The sequence below is a fragment of the Cheilinus undulatus genome, linkage group 4 (genome assembly GCF_018320785.1).
Source record: "Cheilinus undulatus linkage group 4, ASM1832078v1, whole genome shotgun sequence".
Classification (NCBI taxonomy): Eukaryota; Metazoa; Chordata; class Actinopteri; order Labriformes; family Labridae; genus Cheilinus; species Cheilinus undulatus.
Window position 1 is genome coordinate 53,095,623 of NC_054868.1, and position 13,664 is coordinate 53,109,286.

A 13,664-nucleotide genomic window follows, 5' to 3' on the forward strand; every position below is an offset into this window, starting at 1 on the left:
TTGTCAAAGAATCCAGCACATGCACGTGCTGCTCTCTCATCAAGCCCCTAAGGAACAGTGAAACTGAAGAGATACACACTCATCCTCTTTACCAGGTTACACCAGCAGGGGGTGCTGTGCTCTCTATATATACAAAAGTATTTATTCTAAAAAGGTCCTTTTTTTTTACTTTAACTCATCTTAAAACTGTTTTGATATAAAAGAAAATATATAAACCATGACTTTTAACAGTTTTAAACTCAATTTGAGTGTGTTTTTAATCATCTTTTGATGAAATTTAAGACTTTTAATGCTTTTTATCTGTGTTACTCAAGGGAAATGCATTTCAACCGATGTTTAAGGTGTGCCCTGATTACCTGGGCTACATTAACATAAATCACAGCACAACTCTTCAAGCACAGACATGAAAATAATTAATCCTACACCAGCTCATTTCTTACACAAGCAAACAAGCTCTGTTAGGGTAAAAAATGGTGGAGCACTTCATGCTGCTGAGTTCATGGGTTGTCAGGACACCTTAATAAGAATCAATGTAATCAAGATTTCTTTGTTGCTGACACTTGATTGTGCTGCACGCTGTTAGGACACGGTATACCATTTCACACTCCTGTCTTTTCTATATTTTGGACTCCAAAAAGACAGCAAAGTCTCTGTACTTTGTCTATCAGTTCTCTCCTGCTTCCAATACAATGCTTTGGTTTCTCTGTTAGTTTACCCACGTATCTGCTACCCACAAACCGAGTCTTCTTGTGTGTTTCTTGTGTTTTTACACACAGACACCACCTTTTGGCACAGTCATGCAGCAAATCTAACTCCTCACAGGTTAACAACAGCTGTGTAAATAATGGTACAGCTCAGAAAAATACATCAGCACTGTCAGTTTGAACATACTAAAAATAATAAGCATGGTACAAAAATACTGAATAACCTGCACATAAAATAGTGTAGGGGGCCTGATTATAATTTAGGTTAACATGTGAAATTTCATCCATAATGAAAGAAAAATGTTTCAGTTGACCTCTCACACATTAATTTTGAATTTATTGAATTTACATTACAGTCCTGATCCAACTAGGTGGTCGGTCAGGGGGTCAAAGTATAATCAGTTTTTCTGTCAAAACCAATAATCAAAACAGGAAAAATGGCGCCTTTTTTCCTTTTCAACCACAAATGAAAAAAAGTTTCTTTTTTGTTTGTTTTTTTTTCTGAACAAAAAAATGAAAATCCAAAAACCAAAATCAAATAACAGCCTGAAATTGGTTTTTGGATTTTCCCTTTTTTGTTTTGCCGTTTTAGGTCCGGAAAAGAAAAAACGGAAGCACGTGACCATGACGTAAATGGACTCCCTACCAAAATAAAATCCAAACTTATAAATTAATAATAAAAAGATAGGTAACGTTAAAATAGCACTTATATTTTTGAACAATTTTACAGTGTTTTATCATATACACCATTAGGCTCGGTATGATAATTTCAGGAAACAGAAATTAAAAATAAATATTAAAAAAAAAATTAATATTGTGTAGCCAGGAGATATTTAATGTGCAGACATGAGATAGTTAATGCTGGCTACGACTTAATTCACCTTCGCGATCGGTGTGGTGTGGCTCTCCGGTTGATGCTATTTATAGACGGTCATGATATAAATAAATACACTGGACCTGTGCAAGAAATAAGACCTGAACTGTGGCCCACATAGCCTATGATGTAACCCTCTGTGTTCATACTCGCATAAGCCAACGGTCAGTGTGGGTGATTTATTAACCATGTCATTAGGTACATTAACTTGCAACATGAGCAACTTCATGGCATGTGCAGACACATTAACATACCCTGATACTGATAACTAACAACTGACAAGATTGTGGGTACAAGCGGCCAGAATGAGCTTCCTCTGTAGGGTGGCTGGGCTCTCCCTTAGAAACGGGATGAGAAGCTCGGTCATCCGGGATGAGCTCGGAGTAGAGCCACTGCTCCTCCACGTTGAGAAGAGCCACATGAGGTCGCTCGGGCATCTAATTAATTAGGATGCCTCCAGGACGCTTCCCTGGTGAAGTGTTCAGGGCACGTCCCTTTGGTAGGAGACCCCGGGGAAGACCCAGAACACGCTTGAGAGACTGTCCCACAATTTCCGCATAGGACGAGTGCGCCGTGCACCGAAGCGCACAGCCCCGATCAGCAGGAAGAGATCACGGGAGAACTGCGAGTTCACGCAGGAATAGGATGTCAACAGCGGACTATTTACATTTTGGGGTTAATTTATCATCCTTTCCGGTATAAGTCCAGGATATTATTGCTTCCACCAATGAGTGAAAACATCTAGAAGTTAAAAGGTTAAAGTTTGCTTAAAGGATCTGTGGTTTTATGCAAAATTCTTTGTCTAAATATCCCCAAAAGTTCAGTTTTCCTCATCAATGACGCCGTTGTAGCTCTGTGACCCATATTTCTTGCCTATTCCTATTGTACCAGCAGTCGGTCCGTTTTGCGTGAGGGGGCGAGGTTTGCCATCTCTGAATGCCTTGTTTGAAAATGAGAACCTATAACGGACTGATGATGAGTTTGATGCAGTTGATGACAAGGTGGTGTAGTTAGATGAAGAGTAGACCTGCAGAAGAAGGGATGTTTGTGTTGTTGTCCCTCACAAATGGACACGTATATAAAAACACCTTAGCTCCTATTAAACATTTGAATGTGACAAGGATCGTTTAATGTTCATATGAGGGAAACTCAAGTTGCAGCCATGATACTTTCAACTATCCTGTGCATCGAGGCCCTCTAAGCTGGGCTGCCAGGGACAGACAGTGGGGTGCTCCTCTTTCTTGCTGGGCCTGTGCCTGATCACTGGAGATTACCCTGTCATGAGACATTACATTATGCCAGTTTAAAAAGAGCTAAATGTTTGCAGGTATATGGACAAGGTAGTTTTTATTTAAATGACCTCAATGTGTTTGCAAGTCCACACAGTGAAACAAATCAACTGCACTGATGTATGTGTTGTATGTGTTTAACTAGGGGTTATAGAATAAGGACTTGACTCAGGAACACAGATGAACAGTCTTTTATTATAAATACAGAACAGGTGGGTAACGTTCAGTGGGGAAACTAAACAAGAAACAAGAAACAAGAGAAAGAAAACAACCATATCAGAAACAAAACATACTTTTTAATGTGGAACTAAAACATAAAACACAAAAAAATTAAAATTAATCTCTAATTGAGTCTCTAAAAATGTTTACCGTCTCCTCCATCCCTGTTAGCTCAGATCTGCTCCTCTCAAAATCTGGATCTCTGCACTTCGGGCGGCTTGGCTCATGGATCAACCACTGATCAACACAAAGGCGACAGCCAATTTGGGTGAATTCAGTTTGAAATCCCTCATTCCTGTTCAAAATGGTAAAACGTGGAGCGCTCACTGAAAATGAAAGAGTCCGCATTAAAGCACTTCATGTTGTTGGATGGTCTTTGAGACAAATATGACAGGTGGTCTAATACATTTGTTTAGCACTCTTTATATATTATAACTTGCTTACATTTTGAACTCCAAAGTGATATTGGATCTCCTTTTTTCTTGTGAGTAGAGTATATTTGGGTGTATTGTCTATATGAATACATTTGTTAATACATATTACCACATATTTTGAGAATTATACAGTGTTTTGTGTAGTATTTGACAAAGAGCTAGTACAAGCTAAATAATGGTGTATTCAGGTGAACCTTGTAAACTAGTTGTGATTGTTAGATTTAGTGTAAATGTCTAAATCCCAAACTATAGCCCATTTATGGGGGGAAAATATCAATCAAAAATTATGACTACATAAAGCTTGCATATTACGTATAGAGAAAATACAATACACACGCAAATGTCCCAGATTTGTGGGTGAGGAAAACTATTTCATATTGACTGTTTCCTTAGTAGTTCCACTTCCCTCATGGGAGTTTGTTCATTCAGAGTCTGTTGCCAACTTAAAAAAGGTGTGTTTGCAAACTGATTTTATGCAATAGATTAAATGTGTATCTTACAAACCTCTGCAGATGACACATTTGTATGTGGCCTCGACAGAGGTCACTTCTTCCTCAGTCAAGGCTGTTGTAGTCATTTTATTGGACCTGGCATATTGTCCCAGGTCCTGCAGGGTTTTGATTACTGCTGGCAACTCTTCTGCTGCCAGGAAGAGCTCCTCCAGCTTCTCTCTCATGCTGTCCTCTGAGACACTGGGAGGATAAGAGAAGATAATTTCACTTGTCAACATTGCAATTACTGATGTGGATAAGCATGCAGCTACTGTGTTTACATTGCGGTCTTGAATTTTGAGGAGATTATTTAATTTAATGTGGCCTAGTTGTGAGCTATTTATATTTGCATAAGGACAAATGAAACAAGGTAACGCTACCATCCATTTACGAAGTGCTCCCCATTTGTACAGTGTGCATACCAGGTCAGATTTAACATCAAACATATTGTAGGTGGACACATTACAATTATTGGTCTACATTTGCCAACATAGACTTCTCCACTCAAACATGCAGATGTTTACAACGGTATTTAGATTATCTGAGGTACTTAGTTGTTTTGGATAAATGAAATACTTCTTACCCACTCCTCCTCTTCTTTCTCCTTTGCAGCTCCTCATAAGCGCTCACAGAGAGAGCGACAATCTTCCTGGCATTCTGTTTCCAGAATGCCAGACCTACAGAAAAGACACAAATTTGATTGTTTGTTTTCCAACAGACAGCTGGTATATAAAGAGCCTACAGAGAATCTGTGTGTGGTTTCTTTACCAGTATAACAAACTTGTTACATGTCTTGACCACTTTTTTTTCAAGCAAAAAGACTGTTTCAGTCTATTATGGTTTGGATTTTCCAAGTACTAAAATTAGCCATTGCACTCCAAGCTTAGCGTATTAACTAGAGAGCTTTAACTTTGACTCCACCCCATCCCTCTGATTTATAAGCAAGTAAAATAATTAGTATTACAATGAGCTGATATTTTTTAAGATCTTTGTTTTGCCGCCTTGTCTGCTGTGCACTTTCTTTTATAATGCGCAACAGCAACATAACAGAATTGTTGATGACTTTGATTAATAGTCTGGCTATTTACAAAGGTCAGTCACAAGAAAAAATAATGCAAAAGAGAGCCTGAACCCTGGAAATCTTTCATTGGGCAACAAGGGACAGTAAGTCAGTCATCTCTATGAGGTAGTTCCATACCTTGTGTGTAACCAGAGACAAAAATTAGATAAAATTTTGTAGTCAAAGTCGACATGTTTTAAAATACTGTGTTGCATGTTTGAAGCCGTTCAGATAATCCACAAACTTATTCTATGTTCAAGCAATTCAAATCTTTACAAAGTGTGAGACAAACTTCACTTTGATAATGATGAAAAATGTACTTTTATTCTTAAACTTTCAACTCAAGGTTACAAGACATTCGATGCTCGCAACAAGTCAGCCTAAAACACGCCCCTCCGTGATCCTGTTTAAGGTATCACTGTTTGTTTTTGGTATGTTTCTTTGTTGAAAGAAAGTTCTGATCCCTGCTTCAGTGAATGAACTCTGATTGAAGACTGATAATTAATTAATTTTTTGCCATTAATTTGGATGGTCCCCTTTCAACGAGGGATAATATTAAAATCAAAGAGAAAAAAATCTTACTGCTCCTACAAATTAAATGGACCCCTTTTGAATAACTATAATGTTTTTGCTATGGCTAAAAGATGAAACCTCATCTTGCTTCCAACAGATGAGTTTACATATGAGGCTAGCTAATCTGCATCTGGTAATTGTACAGATTTTTTTAGTCAACAAAAATCATTATCTTACCATGCAACTAATCAAAAAAGAGTTCCTTCAGTTCCTTCCAAAAAATCTGTGCAACAAGGCCTTCTATCAAGTCAGGATGGCTGATAAACTTTGTACATACTAAAACATAGTTGTCCCGCTGGACTCCACCAGCTTGTTCCTTTGGCCATCACAGAGGATAATCATTTCCTCCATCCTCAGCTCCTGTTTCACTTTATCAGCCATGTGAGCTATGGTTGTTTCCTGCTGGACAAACTCAACATACAAGGAAGAGCCATCTAGGCTATGGCTTCCTCTATCCACCCTTCCTAGTATTATGTTCTTTTCAAGAAAACAACAGAGAGGGGGGAGAGAGACACACACAGACTGGATTAAGTGTCTTTACTTATTATTCTTGAAAGGCTTTTATCAGCAGCTTGGCAGGACATTTCTGTCATGTTTTTGTAAATAAAAGTAAAAAGATTATTTGGTTTCATACCTGGTGAAAAGTCTTGCTTGGACGTGAGGGTGGAGGGGGTCCTGCAGTGGAAGCAGAAGGCCTTGCAGTAAAACTGAACCCTAATGCTCCAGGCTGTCTTGCAGGAGGTGCTGAAACAATTTTAAACGATTATTCTTAAACTAGGAAATTACTTTTAGTTCTGGACAAACAAGACATTTGAGGATGTGATCTTGGGTTTTTGAGAAACTCTGACATTTCTCACCATTTTATAAAATGAAGAACTAATCAATTAAAGAAAATAACTAAATGATTAATCAACAATAAAAAATAATCATTAGTTGTAGCCCTACCAGGAAGTACTTGTGAAATGGGACGTTCCTCATCCCCACAGACCTCACATCGTTGACCTAAGTAAACGTCATCTATGTAGCCAGTGGGGCCGGGCAGCACAACATCACCAGAATCCATGACAAAGTAAATGCTGGATGGAATCAGCTGAAGGTGAAAGGAAGACAAAATTTTTGAGGCTTTGATACATTATTATCAATTATATCATTTCACTACACTACCAACTTACTCAGGGCGCACTCACACCAGGGCCAGTTGTTCCATACCTTACTCAAGTACGATTGTCCCCCCTCCCTTCTCCCCCTCTGGCCTGTGCTCACACTACTCCAAGCGCACCGTACCAAGGTTGTCTGTGCTACCTAACCCTGTGCTCCTTGTGTAGGTTCGCATGCTCATGCATGAAGCATACCATACTCCAGTACACCTCCTGGGCGCACTCACACTAGGCAATCTGTACTGTACCCAAGTACGACTGACGCCTTTAGTACGGTTTCACTTCGCTGGTACGGTACGCTTGGAGGAGGTGTATGGGGGGTACAGTACGCTTCATGCATGAGCACAAGCACGCAAATGTATGCAAGGAGCACAGGGTTAGGTAGCGTAGAAAATCGCAGTACCGTATGCTTGAAGTTTGTGAGTGTAGGCCAGCGGGGGGAGAAGGGAGGGGAGACAATCGTACTTGAGTACAAAAAAGGGAAAATCCAAAAACCAATTTCGGGCTGTTATTTGATTTTGGTTTTTGGTTTTTCATTTTTTGTTCAGAAAGAAAACTTTTTTTCATTTGTGGTTGAAAAGGAAAAAGGGCACCATTTTTCCTTTTTCGTTTATTGGTTTTGACAGAAAAACGGATTATACTTTGACCCCCTGACCGACCACCTAGTTGGATCAGGACTGTAATGTAAATTCAATAAATTATAATTTATGTGTGAGAGGTCAACTGAAACATTTTTCTTTCATTATGGATGAAATTTCACGTTAACCTAAATTATAATCAGGCCCCCTACACTATTTTATGTGCAGGTTATTCAGTATTTTTGTACCATGCTTATTATTTTTAGTATGTTCAAACTGACAGTGCTGTTGTATTTTTCTGAGCTGTACCATTATTTACACAGCTGTTGTTAACCTGTGAGGAGTTAGATTTGCTGCATGACTGTGCCAAAAGGTGGTGTCTGTGAGTAAAAACACAAGAAACACACAAGAAGACTCGGTTTGTGGGTAGCTGATACGTGGGTAAACTAACAGAGAAACCAAAGCATTGTATTGGAAGCAGGAGAGAACTGATAGACAAAGTACAGAGACTTTGCTGTCTTTTTGGAGTCCAAAATATAGAAAAGACAGGAGTGTGAAATGGTATACCGTGTCCTAACAGTGTGCAGCACAATCAAGTGTCAGCAACAAAGAAATCTTGATTACATTGATTCTTATTAAGGTGTCCTGACAACCCATGAACTCAGCAGCATGAAGTGCTCTACCATTTTTTACCCTAACAGAGCTTGTTTGCTTGTGTAAGAAATGAGCTGGTGTAGGATTAATTATTTTCATGTCTGTGCTTGAAGAGTTGTGCTGTGATTTATGTTAATGTAGCCCAGGTAATCAGGGCACACCTTAAACATCGGTTGAAATGTATTTCCCTTGAGTAACACAGATAAAAAGCATTAAAAGTCTTAAATTTCATTAAAAGATGATTAAAAAAAACACTCAAATGGAGTTTAAAACTGTTAAAAGTCATGGTTTATATATTTTCTTTTATATCAAAACAGTTTTAAGATGAGTTAAAGTAAAAATTGGACCTTTTTAGAATAAATACTTTTGTGTATATAGAGAGCACAGCACCCCCTGCTGGTGTAACCTGGTAAAGAGGATGAGTGTGTATCTCTTAAGTTTCACTGTTCCTTAGCTTGATGAGAGAGCAGCATGTGCATGTGCTGGACTCTTTGACAAAAAGACTACTGTAGAGAGATGTTAAGATTTTAAAAAAAGTGATATACTGTTTATTTCAGTCAGGAGAAACCTTTGGCAGCCCTGCAAGTTAAGAGAAACGTTAAAAAGGAGTGAAACACTACGCCTCACGGAGGAGTTCTTTGCTTGTCCTCATACTGATTTTCCCGGTGAGTGAGAAAAAATAGCAAACCTGCATGTTAGCATCAACAATGTGCCAGCTTCATAGTTGATTTTAGCTTGAATATGTTTAAAAACAGTCAGGATGAGCTAAGACTAAGATTTTATTCAAAAAGGAGAATACATTACCGGTTATGCTTTTTGTTTTGTTGATAATTCATGATGTTAAATGATATTAACATGATACAGATGGTTGTAAATGTGTTAAAATTGAGCTCAGCTGTTAAAAATGGACATGTTAAAACAAGTTTATCATTCCTTGTGTGAATAATTAATGTTGTGAAGTGTACTGAATTTTGTGAATTAAGTATGATTGTTAACTTTGCAAAAAGAGGAATTTATAGATAAAAATGGACAATTGAAGTGACTTTCTGCACGTCTTGTGCAGGCCAGGTTTTTTCTTTGGTGTGAAATTATTCTGAACAGTTGAGGTTGGAGTCCCTGCCATCCTACTGTCCCCGGTCTTCATCTTCATTCATCTCATTTCTCCACATCTGTATCTTGGTCCCCGGTCATCAGCATTTCTTCTCATCTCATCCCTTCTGCTTCATCTGCCATCATCATCAGACATCAGGATGGACAGCCATCAGTGTAATAGTCGGGTAGCTCAAATAAAAATATAGACTGAGTCAAAAACAAAGGAAAAGGAACATTTTTGGTTGAATTTTATTTTTATTTGACAGAGGATTGTCAGTTTACTTTGATAATATTGTTTTTTTAATCCCCTATTTAAAGGGCTGAGATTTTATGTTCCATTTAACCAAAAGGTATACTGTGGTGTATGTAGAAGAAGTGCTTTTGTTACTTTGAACAAACCAAACACCAAAACTAAAGGAGAAAAAAGGTGGGTTACATTAACACAGAGGCAAAGAGACAAAGATATTTACCGTAATTTCCGGACTATAAAGCGCACCTGAATATAAGCTGCACCAGCTAAATTTAGGGAAAAAAACAAATGTGTACATATACAAGCCGCACTGGACTATAAGCCGCAGGTGGAACGGTGGCACCATTAGAGACCAATTAATTAAATATTTGTCTCTCCCCAGTTAAAAAATGAAGGACTAAATGTCCCATTTGATGTTGCACAATGCAAAACAATAGCCAGGGCTTGTATTCTGTTAGGACACATTGTTTGGTATTTGGGAAATAAAGTGGTTAATTAATAAATTATATTCCTAATTTTTTACAGCACCAGTATTTGTGTCTCTAACAGATAAAAAATCTCTTAAGATTTAGATCCTTATGTGTGTACCCCGCTTAAGACACTTTTCAGACAAAGTGTCAAGCAGATAAGAAGAACGTGTTCATAGCTTAACTAAATAAAACAAGGATACTTCCTGTTCCTGTCCATTAATTAAGAGTCATTCTGTTTCAACAGGAGCTGCAAGGAAGAACCAAGCTTCCTCTGATTTTCCCTTTGGCCGGTGGTTTAACTTGGTATCCAAACAGAGCAGTGGGCACAAAGATCATACCAAAGTGATGGAGGCATCTACTATGGTAAAGTTTGATAAAGCATTCTTATTGTATTTTGAGGCTGTGTTTTTGTCTTTTTTTTAACTTCAACATTTTTTTTTTCACAGACACCACAAAATTCCAAAGAGCAACACAAGCTGACATAAAGGTAGTTTATATTTCTGATCACATGAGTTCCTTCTGTGTGATTTGGTGCATCAGAAGTCTAATGTTCAATATTTCTCTTCACATTATAAGGAAAATAAATGCTTCTAAGATTATGGGTTTCATAGAATTTTGTGTCTTCCTCATAAGTCATAAAAGAGGCATACAAAATGCAAAACCAGTGTTGTTTCAAGAACACCTGATGCAGCTAATCAAGGGCTTCACTAGCTGCAACAGGTCTGCTTGAGCTGGAACATGAAATACCTGAACTGTGAGGGGTTTGGGAGTATCACACTTGACTGCATGTTAGAAATATGTTTAATTGAAAAGAATGGTCCAGAAAGTTCAGACAAGAGCTGACTGGCCTTCACAAACAAGGATATAAAAAGATAGCAAAGGCCCTGAATGTTCTAGAGACACTGTTGGAAGCAGAGTTCACTAGTTCAAAGTTACAGGAACTGTGGTTCCACTACCTGGACGGGGAGAAAAAGGAAGCTATCAAAGGCTGAAGCCAGATATCTGAGAAGGCAGGTTGTGAAAAACCCTTGAGTGACTGCTAAAGACCTCCAGCAAAACCTGGTGGCAACAGGGACTGAGGTTTGAGTGAGTACAGAAAGACAAGTACTGAACATAGACGACTACCATGCCAGAACTCCTAGACGTGCACCACTACTGACCCAGAACCCAAGAAAAGTCATCTCCAGTCTGCTCAAAATCATAGAACTAAGCCACAGAGGTTTGAGGATTCTGTTCTGTGGAACGATGAAACAAAACTGGAACTTTTTGGCACATTGGATCAGTGGTATGTCTGGAGGAAGAAGAATGAAGCATTGATGAAAAGAAGACTGTGCCCACAGTTAAGCATGGCGGTGGCTCAGTGATGCTCTGAGTCTTTGCATCCTCTGGCACTGGAAACCTGCAGCGTGTGGAAGGCCAGGTGGAATTGTTGCTCCTTTTTTGAGGCTTGTTAAACATTTATCCTAAAGTGATATAACAGAGTATGACGTCAGAAATCTGCCCTAGCAACAGGCGGGTTTCTTTGTATGTGGTTTTAAGTTGTTTTTTCTCTCTCTATTGTTCTGTGGCAGTGGAAGGCTATGCAAAGGTTATCTGCTTTAAAAAATTAAAGAAATGAAAAACAAAAAAAAGAAAACGCGACTCGCAGAGGTGTGAAGAGCTTCTTGACGATGCAAGCACCTCTATGTAAACATGATGGAGACAAGTCGATGTGAAACCACAAGAGACCTTTTGGTGAATTTCTAAGCACAGCAAGGGGTTTTTTGCTTTGGGTGAACTTCTTTTACCTCAGCAGGTGACCTTCTGGATGAACTTTGACTTCCGGTAAACTATAGTGACCTTCTCAATTCTAAACTTAGATTCAACATGAAGTTTTCCCTAAAGTCTGGTTTCTAAGATTACTTTTCTTGGAAGTCGCAGTACGGGTGGAGACCTAGCGTACCTAATAAAAAGGCCTCAAATTTCCTGTCGGGGCTCTCGCACAGAGTCCAACCATAGGCTCTGATTGGCATGTACCTGTTCTTAGGTCCTGAGACCTTCTTCAGTGATAACTCCTATCGGAGAACAAACCAGTTAAGGGTCGTTACTACTTGTGAGTGGAAAGGAAACCCCTCTACAAAAGAGGGGATGAACAGAAGCTAACAAGTACTACCCAACGGCTATTAAAAGTCAGGGAGACCCATGCTGGTATTTTGCTCACCGAAGGTAGCATCAGCCAATCAGGATAAACAGTTTATGGTCCAAGATGGAGATTTAAATTAAACCAGAAGCTATCTTTTGTGGTTTCAACTTGTGAGTTTTTAACCATTTTGAATTTTTGGTACCTTTATTCTCATGTTGAACCAGTGTGTTTTGTTTTTGCTTTAAATTGACTTTGAAATCTTTTTCATTCATGTAATCATTTAAATTTTTTTATATAATCCATTATTTCTTTGCTGTTGATGCCTGTACTCCTCAATGAAATTTGCTGAGTCTAATCAACTCAGGTTTTATTTTTGAATTTCTACAGAAATTTTGGTATGTATTTTTGCTGAAGCTTTGTCAAAATAAAGGTTTTTTAAACCCCAATTTTAGTTCTTGGTTGCATTTTATCAACAAAACTAATGGATTAATTTTACACGCTTTTGAGGATTTAAATTTTGTCTGGTTTTTGTGGAATTATTGTGGATGTAAATTCATCGCTGGAGGGTTTTTTCTTCCAACCACACAAAGCCCCCGTAGGTGAATCTCAAGGGTTGAAATGGCTTCTCTCTCTGTTCTTTCTAACATCCAGCAGATTCATTCTTACACACTAAAGGGAGGGGCTTAGAGATGTAGAGTCATGTTGAAGCTCAGAGTTCTTGCTGCCTGCTAGGTGCAGGAAACCACAAGCCCTAACACTACAGCAGATACGAGTGAGTGAGGAGCTGCAGATTGAAGTCAGACAGGATTAAAACAGTCCTTCTAACTTTTCAATACTCAGTATTTTATCCTGAATCTCGTAACAGAATCATCAAAGTTTCTTGAAATCTAGGAAGAAACGTCATGCTGTCTGTGAGGAAGCTTGGGCATCATTGGACCTTCCAACAGGACCATGATCCCAAGCATACCTCAGATTCCACCAAGGCTTGGTTGCAGAGGAAATCCTGGAAGATTCTACAGCGGCCATCACAGTGGCCTGACTTGAACCCCGGGGGGGTATGCAAGCTCCAGGATAGATAGTGAGATTTAAAAAGTTACAAAGAACATTGAAACTTGTCTGACTCATGTCTGCAGCTATTTTCCTCACTCACTCATGCATGCAGAAGTGTCTGGGTTTGTGGTTTCCTGCCCCAGAGCATCAAGTTATCTCTACCGCTCTAACCATCCCCTCTTTTTATGTGTGCATTGTTATGGATGTATTTCAGTAGTTGAAGTGAGAGATTGAGCCATGCTGATTCTAGAAACTCACCTAGGGGGGCCTAGGTGCATCTTCAATATTCCACTAAGAACAGGAAAAACAATTTAAATCCCAGAAAGTGTGTGCGGTTACTCCAGCAGTTTTAGAGACAAATTCCAAGCAGAAGCTAGGGGATGGTTCTAAAAAAACTTTATTTTTCAAATCTCAGCCAAAAATGTATCAAAACTCTCTAAAAGCCGAATAAAAAATTGAATTGCTTGGACTCAACTAATTACAGTTTGAGAACTGAAGGACACTAAAGTTGAAACTTAAAGCCCTGTCAGCAGGGAACAGCAAACCTGACACGCCAGATCGACTCATATGCATGAGTATATTTGACATTCATGTGGGAAAGGTCCCATAGAAAACGTTTGGGAAGGGCCGGACTTTTATATTTTAGC

General features: G+C 38.8%; 2 long non-coding RNA genes across 2 annotated transcripts; one reads left to right on the top strand and one right to left on the bottom strand.

Annotated features, from left to right (window-relative positions):
- Positions 1-3,280: 3,280 nt before the first annotated feature.
- LOC121508194 lies at positions 3,281-5,937 on the bottom strand. The gene is made up of 4 exons (XR_005991787.1): positions 5,822-5,937; positions 4,595-4,688; positions 4,025-4,212; positions 3,281-3,412 (listed from the first exon to the last, which is right to left on the bottom strand). It is a non-coding gene; the product is annotated as an uncharacterized LOC121508194 (long non-coding RNA).
- Positions 5,938-8,508: 2,571 nt separating this feature from the next.
- On the top strand, positions 8,509-10,384 carry LOC121508195. The gene is made up of 3 exons (XR_005991788.1): positions 8,509-8,698; positions 10,090-10,208; positions 10,292-10,384. It is a non-coding gene; the product is annotated as an uncharacterized LOC121508195 (long non-coding RNA).
- Positions 10,385-13,664: the final 3,280 nt, after the last annotated feature.